The 8,305-nt window shown below is 39.8% G+C and overlaps 1 pseudogene; it reads left to right on the forward strand.

Annotated features, from left to right (window-relative positions):
- The first annotated feature begins 5,994 nt into the window (after nt 1–5,994).
- Nucleotides 5,995–7,863, forward strand: LOC103079184 (T-complex protein 1 subunit zeta-like; annotated as a pseudogene).
- Nucleotides 7,864–8,305: the final 442 nt, after the last annotated feature.

The following is an 8,305-nucleotide window of genomic DNA, read 5'->3' on the forward strand; positions in this document are numbered from 1 at the left end:
ATTCAGATGACTGAGCTTAAAAAAAAAAAAAAAAACTAAGAAAAATGTTTGTTCACAGTCTGGGGTTTGAAATGTGGCCCTACAAAAACAAATATTTCTTAAATTCTGGTAGAAGCAGTTTGGGGGATGCTGTCCTAATCAATTCCACAGTGAACTAGCCCCACTAACCTTATAATCTTGGCACTCCCTAAATTGTGTTTTTTTAACAACTTGCACAATCTCCATTTTTTGCATCTTCCTTTTCTCTGGTGTAACTGACCTTAGAAGATATTGACAGTCCTGAACTAAATGATGAAACAACCTCTTTTCCCCTTTCAGCCCACCTGGGAAAGATACTCTTGCACATAGTCATTTTTAAAGTATAATTAACAAGAAAAGAGGAAACGGGTTAATAAAATAGAATTGTATTAAGTTCTGCCCCATGGTACTTGAGAAATACTAGGACAATGACATTTATGAGCTATGCTCAAAAAGGAATGGGGGATGAACTTCCCTGGTGGCACAGTGGTTAAGAATCCACCTGCCAATGCAGGGGACACAGGTTCAAGCCCTGGTCCGGGAAGATCCCACATGCCACAGAGCAACAAAGCCCATGGGCCACAACTACTGAGCCCACATGCCACAGCTACTGAAGCCCATGAGCCCTAGAGCCCATGCTCCACAACAAGATAAGCCACCGCAATGAGAAGCCCATGCACCACATCGAAGAGTAGGCCCTGCTTGCCGCAGCTAGAGAAACACGCGCAGCAACAAAGACCTAATGCAGCCAAAAATAAATAAATAAAATAAATTTATTAAAAAAAAAAAAAAAAAATCTGCCTGCCCACATGCCACAGAGCAACAAAGCCCATGGGCCACAACTACTGAGCCCACATGCCACAGCTACTGAAGCCCATGAGCCCTAGAGCCCATGCTCCACAACAAGATAAGCCACCGCAATGAGAAGCCCATGCACCACATCGAAGAGTAGGCCCTGCTTGCCGCAGCTAGAGAAACACGCGCAGCAACAAAGACCTAATGCAGCCAAAAATAAATAAATAAAATAAATTTATTAAAAAAAAAAAAAAAGAATCTGCCTGCCAATGCAGGAGACATGGGTTCAATCCCTGGTCCAGGAAGATCCCACATGCTGCGGAGCAACTAAGCCCTCGCACCATAACTACCAAGCCTGTGCTCTAGAGCCCACAAGCCACAACTACTGAGACCACGTGCCACAACTACCAAAGCCTGCCCACCCTAGAGCCCGTGCTCCATAACAAGAGAAGCCACTGCAATGAGAAGCCCATGCACTGCACCAAAGAGTAGCCCCCCCTCACCGCAACTAGAGAAAGCCTGTGTGCAGCAACAAAGACACAGTGCAGCCAAAAATAGATAAATAATAAATAAATAAATAAATTTGTCAAAAAAACAAAAAAAGGAAGGGAGGAAGAAAGAGTTGCCATCCAAGTCAGTTAAAAAACTCATCCCCTGTCTCTCCACGCCCTGGAGTATTTTTCTGGGAAAGGAAATATCTGTTGATCTTCTGGATGCCTCTGAGCGAGATAGACCTCCCCATCAACAATATGTGCAGAAATCCTGCAATTTCCGCAAAAGGAAGATCTGCCTCCAGGTTACAAATGGGCTTGGGGACCTGACTGAGATGGTTTGCAGCACAGGGTATACAAGATGTTTCCAAGCAAGGACTGGGAAAGAGAATTCAGCATTGATTTAGAACAGTAGCTTTCAAACTATTCTGCCTGGGATGGTAAGACATTGTAACCCTTGTACATACTGACCCAGTATATGCAGAAATGTATGTCTGTATGGGTGTGGTATGTACTTAAAAATAAATTTACAAGGAAGAGTTTTGCAATCCATTAGTAGGTCATGAAATCAATTTTGCATGTGTCAACCAGCACTTTTAAAAAGAGTTTAATCAGTTTGCCTTTTACACATTAACAGTGAGTATTATTTTATGACTTCAGTTGCATACACTAATTTCTAAAAGACGTAAACTCACAAGAGTTTACTAAATCTAAAGAAACCAAATTAAGTAACAATATCCATGAAAGGAGACGGAAACCTTTTGCCAATCAGTGGGTCTCAGGACGTTTCAATCACTCTGTCAACAAATATAAACTGATCAAAGGCACCTTGCTAAGCACTGAGGAAAAAGTGTTCCAAGTACACCATCTTCAAATTTCTCCTCTGCCCACTGGTTATTCCAAGCTTAGCCTTACTTATGCTAAGAGCCATACCCAGAGCCACTGTTGTGAGAGAAGGATGACCAAAGTTTTGGGGGAAGGTAGATATAGCTGAAAAAACACATGTGTTGCTATCTTATCTCTATTTTTCCTGTTTTGCTTTGGGGTCTCTGGCCGCGGATGCCCAGAACTTTCATTATGAATTTCCACTGCTTAGGGTCCCCAGGTCAGGTGCCCAACCAATTCCAGTGCTCTTGAGCAGTTACTTCCTCTTCTGCCTCACCGAAACTTACCTGCCCTGTAATGCCATCTTTCTTGGTCTAAGAGATGAGATAAAAGGCTCTTGAGGCATTAATGGTAATAGTATCTGAAATGTGATATCTTTCCAGCTAGCATCATCCTTTCGACAGGAGCATCCCAACAGCACGAGTACTGTAAATAATTTAGGGTAAGTCAATTCATCATTTCAATCAAAGGGATACTGAAGCGAGCTAGAAAGATACTGTCTGTACCCTTAAAGGAATTTTGAGTTTGGCAGTAAAGACAGATATTAAACAAGTATTGATATAATATGAAAGTAGTATTTAAAAAGTTAAGTAAGGGAGATAAATAAATTTATAGAAAGATAACTTAATTAAGTCTAGTGGGTCAGACAAGTCTTCTGAGGCAATAGCATTTAAATTGAGGCTTGTGGATAAGTAGGCATTAGCTAGGTGAGGGACGAGGGCCACGACATGAATCTTCGTAGACAGACCGTTGCTTGACTAGCTGTGTACATTTGGGAAAACACTTTTAACTCTTAAGCTTCAGTTTTCTTGTGTAAAAAATCAAGGAAATAAACCAATCTCAGATGATTGCATATAAAGCATTTAGCACAAGCTTAGTGCTTAGTACTCAATACTTAGCCACCAGCAATGTAGCAGTGGTACTAGTACCGGTAGTGGTAGCAACAGTACTCAGCCAGTGGAATACTGGTTTCCAGATGAAAGATGAAATTTATGTGAATCTTTACAGACTGGGATTTATGGGAGATCTGCATATTCATAAGCCTCACTCATCTGAAGTACAAGACATTTGATGGGCAACTAATGGCTCTGTGAGGCCCTCAGAGGCAAGCAAACAATCTCAGAATACAGGTATGGAGCAACAGGCATTTGGCAATAGAAGCCCAGGAAGTCCTGTAGTTATAGAATATCTTTCTTCAGAACAGGAATGTGGGACTCCTGCTTTCATTAACTTATTATCTTCTGTGTTATGGTTTATACTGAGGCTTCATTTACTCTTTCCAAGATAATTTAAACATGTTTTAATAGTTCAAATTGGAGTGAGCAGACTGAAGAGAAGCCTTAGTTGATGCTCCTTTTACATTTGTCATGTCACATCTTTAGTATGGACCGAACAATAAGAATAGAAGCCATTTTGAGAAATACTAATAATTGTTCCATTGTATTGATCCAGTGATAAGCAGGAAATGACTATGCAAGTGAATATGTTTTTCAAGCATCAATAGAAACCTACACTCTAAAGACAGTTCATTCATCTTTTTTGTTTTTTTTTACCAGATAAAGGAAATTAGTCTTTTGATAATTCTTTCTTAACAATGATAATAAATCATTCTTCATAAATTCTTTCAATTTAAAGTGTTCTGGTATTAAATAATTACTGCTCAGTGAGTAATAGTGTCCCAAGAATGTACCAAAACAAGAGCCCAGTTATAACCAAACTCTATTCAAAAATCTCTCAATGGCTCCATGGAAACATGAATCTTATATAACTCTTTAGTTTGGCATATGGCCCTCTGATTCCAACACATTTTACTAAGTTCATTTGTATATGATTCCCAGACACTCCAGCTGAACTAGATTACTCATGGTTTCCCACACACAGCCCTCAATTTCCTGGCTTCCTGCCTTTGTTTATGCCATTGCTTCTATCTATAACAATCTCCCCTACTCTGTAAAACCCTACCATCCAACAGATCATCCCAAATGCCATCTTCCTTTCAAGATCACCAAGTCTTTCTTGGTCTCGAAAATTTGATGGGACTGCATTTTCCGAAGCCTCCCAATACTTTAGATTAATGTTATCTACCATTTTTATGCTATTTGTGTTTTAAATTTATTTATCTGCCTCATCTTCCTTTATGGACTGTAAATTTCTTGGGGCCACCTACTGCATTTTACCATTCTTGTATTCCTGTACCATTTCTCAAAACGCCTAATGCTAATGGTTAGCATAGAGGTTGAGAATATGGACTTCGGGGGCAAAAATAAATAAAATGGTGTCCTGAATCTACCATGTCACACACAAAAATTTGTGTGACTTTGGCCAAATGGCAATATTTTTAAGCTGTATTTCTTCATTTGAAAAACAGCTAGGTCACATGACATCCTCCAACAATGTGATGAAGGCTTTGAACATTGCCCGAAGGTAAATATACAAACCTATATATACAATCAGTCTATATACATATACACTTGTATCTACCCATTGGTGTTCTAGAGCAGAAGATCTCAAATTGTGGTCTGTATATGCTTGGAGGTCCCCAAGACTTTATAGGACATACAAGAGGTAAACCTATTTTTGTAAATACACTCAGAGATTATTTACTATTTTCTCTGTGTCCACAGGTGCACTGTTGACACAAAAGTAATGATGGATAAAACCATTGGCATCTTAGGATGAATCAAGGCAGTGGCACTAAGCTGTCATTGTATTCTTTATTAGTCATTTTATTCTTCACTGCTATGCACTTGCCGTTTAAACATGACAGTTTCACTTAAAGTCCTTGAGGAAGCAATAAAAGTAATTAATGTTTTTTAGATCTCAAACCTGAGTCACATTCTGTGTGTGAAACAGGAAGTACACATACAGCACTTCTGCTACATACTGAAGTTCAGTACAACGGTTGCTCTGAGAAAAGGCATAAGTGTTTGAGCTGTGAGCTGAACTAATCGCTTCTTTTTTATTAGAACTTTTATTTTTACTTGAAGGAATGACTGACCACCAAACTAGTATTCAGACCATAGTTTAGGTATTTGCCAGACATTTTCTCACAAATGAACAAAGGGAGCTTATTGTTTCAAGGAATAAAAACTGAAAGTATTTGTCACCAAAGGTAAAATTTGAGCTTTCAAGCAAAAATGAAAATTTTAGAAGACTTATTATAGGCTGCTGTGAGCCTAATAGCTTCCCAATACCTGAAGAATTTTCTGAGCTCAAAGGTGATACTAACAAATAGTATTTTTAAAATAGCTTGTATTATAAAATGTGTCAACATTTGGAAGATCTGCATAACTCAGCAGCCAATATTTTCAAATGACCAATTCATGATGATATAAAATTACGTGTGGGTAAAAGACCGATCCAAAGTTAGTGAGATAAAACAATCTATTTTCACGTAACAGAATTTTAAAAGTTCATCAATAATGGTTTAAATCGCACATGGCAGCTACCTTTAATAAAATAACACTTGTTCAGTTTTGCTCTAACCCAGATAAACAAAAGCTCTTTGAGTCCTCAAGCATTTTTAAGCATGTTCTCTTGACCTGAGAACAATGAAGCTCCTAAAGGAATGGTTCCCAAGTTAAGAACACTCGCTCTAATAAAAAGCCCACAATTCCATGAAGTGAAGTATAGGCTTCTGCCATGCCAGTCCCGGGTTCCTAGAGTCAGGTCTCTGTGTGAGAGGAATTCTCTCTCGTGAAAGTAGGAGACTGAAACAAACAAACAAAAAAAGAGCAGTGTAAAATTACAAGGATGGCAGGCTCTGGGCTTTCCGGTTCCCTCATTTTCTTCTGCTGGGTCAGCTATGGCGGCCGTGAAGACCCTGAACCCCAAGGCCGAGGTGGCCTGAGCCTAGGCAGTATTGGCGGTCAACATCAGCGTGGCCCGGGGGCTGCAGGATGTGCTGAGGACCAACTTGGGGCCTAAGGGCACCATGAAGATGCTTGTTTCTGGTGCTGGAGACATCAAGCTCACTAAAGATGGAAATGTGCTGCTTCATAAAATGCAAATTCAACATGCAACAACCTCCTTAACAGCCAAATTAGCAACAGCCCAGAATGACATAGCTGGTGATGGTACCACTTCCAATGTCCTAATCATGGGAGAGCTCCTGAAGCAGGCAGATCACTACATTTCTGAAGGTCTTCATCCCAGAATAATTACAGGATTTGAAGGTGCAAAGGAAAAGGCACTTCAGTTCTTGGAACAAGTCAAAGTAAGCAAACAGATGGACAGGGAAACACCACAGACGTGGCCAGGACATCTCTGTGTACTAAAGTTCATGCTGAACTTACTGATGTCTTAAGAGAGGCTGTAGTGGACTCCATTTTAGCCCTTAAAAAACAAGATGAACCTATTGACCTCTTCATGGTTGAGATCATGGAGATGAAACCTAAATCTGAAACTGAGAGAAGCTTAATCAGAGGTCTTGTTTTGGACCATGGGGCATGGCATCCTGATACGAAAAAGAGAATAGAAGATTCGTACATCCTCACATGCAACATGTCATTAGAATATGAAAAAACAGAAGTGAATTCTGGCTTTCTTTACAAGAGTGCAGAGGAGAGCGAGAGAGAAACTAGTGAAAGCTGAAAGAGAATTCATTGAATACAGAGTTAAAAAAATAATAGACCTGAAAAAGAAATTCTGTGGTGATGCTGATAAAGGATTTGTTGTTATTAATCAAAAGGGAATTGACACCTTTCCTTAGATGCTCCTGCAAAAGAAGGCATAGTAGCTCTGTGCAGAGCTAAAAGAAGAAATGTGGAAAGGCTAACTTTTTTTTTTTTTTTTTCTTGCGTTATGCGGGCCTCTCACTGTTGTGGCCTCTCCCATTTGCGGAGCACAGGCTCCGGACGCGCAGGCTCAGCGGCCATGGCCCACGGGCCCAGCCGCTCCGCGGCATGTGGGATCTTCCCGAAACGGGGCACGAACCCGCGTCTCCTGCATCGGCAGGCGGACTCTCAAGCACTGCGCCACCAGGGAAGCCCAAGGCTAACTCTTGCTTGTGGTGGGGTAGCCCTAAATTCTCTTGATGACCTAAATCCTGATTGTTTGGGACATGCAGGACTTGTCTATAAATATACATTGGGAGAAGAGAACTTCACCTTTATTGAGAAATGTAACAATCGTTGCTCGGTCACATTGTTGATCAAAGGACCAAAACAGCACACTCTTACTCAAATTAAAGATGCAATAAGAGATGGCTTGAGGACTGTTAAAAATGCTATTGATGATTGCTGTGTAGTTCCAGGTGCTGGTGCAGTGGAATTGGCAATGGCAGAAGCCCTGATTAAATACAAGCCCAGTGTAAAGGGCAGGGCCCAACTTGGGAGTTCAAGCATTTGCTGATGCATTGCTCATTATTCCCAAGGTTCTTGCTCAGAACTCTGGTTTTGACTTTCAGGAAACTCTAGTTAAAGTTCAAGCAGAACATTCAGAATCAGGTCAACTCGTGGGTGTGGACTTGAACACAGGTGAGACAATGGTAACAACAGAAGTAGGCATATGGGATATCTATTGCATAAAGAAACCACTTCTTCATTCCTGCATTGTGATCGCCACCAACATTCTCCTGGTTGATGAGATCATGAGAGCTGGAATGTCTTCTCTAAAAGGTTGCACTGAAGCTCTTCCCTTGTATCATCTGAATCATGAAGACTCTACAGAGTGATACTAAGAATATAGCTATGGAATTTTTGTCCAAGCTTCAAAAGATTTTCAAAGGATTTTTTTTTTCCCATATAAAAAAAGGAGAGAACACTGGCACCTATTCAGATTCTGAAGTTCTGAAATTATAATTACAGTATTTTTTAAATTGTACTGCAGTGTACACATACAGCAGGCCAAACTTACCCAATAAAAAGGACATTTTACTTTAGCTTCAGCGATATAAAAATACATGTTAGATAAGCATATGTTATCTACCTTGTTATTAAATATTCCTTGAAAAACAAATTTTAATGGTTTAATAATTCTTCTAATGAATGTATTTTAATTTATCTCCAATAGTTCCCCGTCATTAAGCATTTAAGTTTTCAATTTTTATGCTAGTTATAAATAAGACTTAAATAACTTAAGGTTCGGAAAGCATTCCTGCTTCCTTAGTATAAATC

Source organism: Lipotes vexillifer, unplaced genomic scaffold, assembly GCF_000442215.2.
Source record: "Lipotes vexillifer unplaced genomic scaffold, Lipotes_vexillifer_v1.1 scaffold648, whole genome shotgun sequence".
In the NCBI taxonomy this organism is placed as follows: Eukaryota; Metazoa; Chordata; class Mammalia; order Artiodactyla; family Lipotidae; genus Lipotes; species Lipotes vexillifer.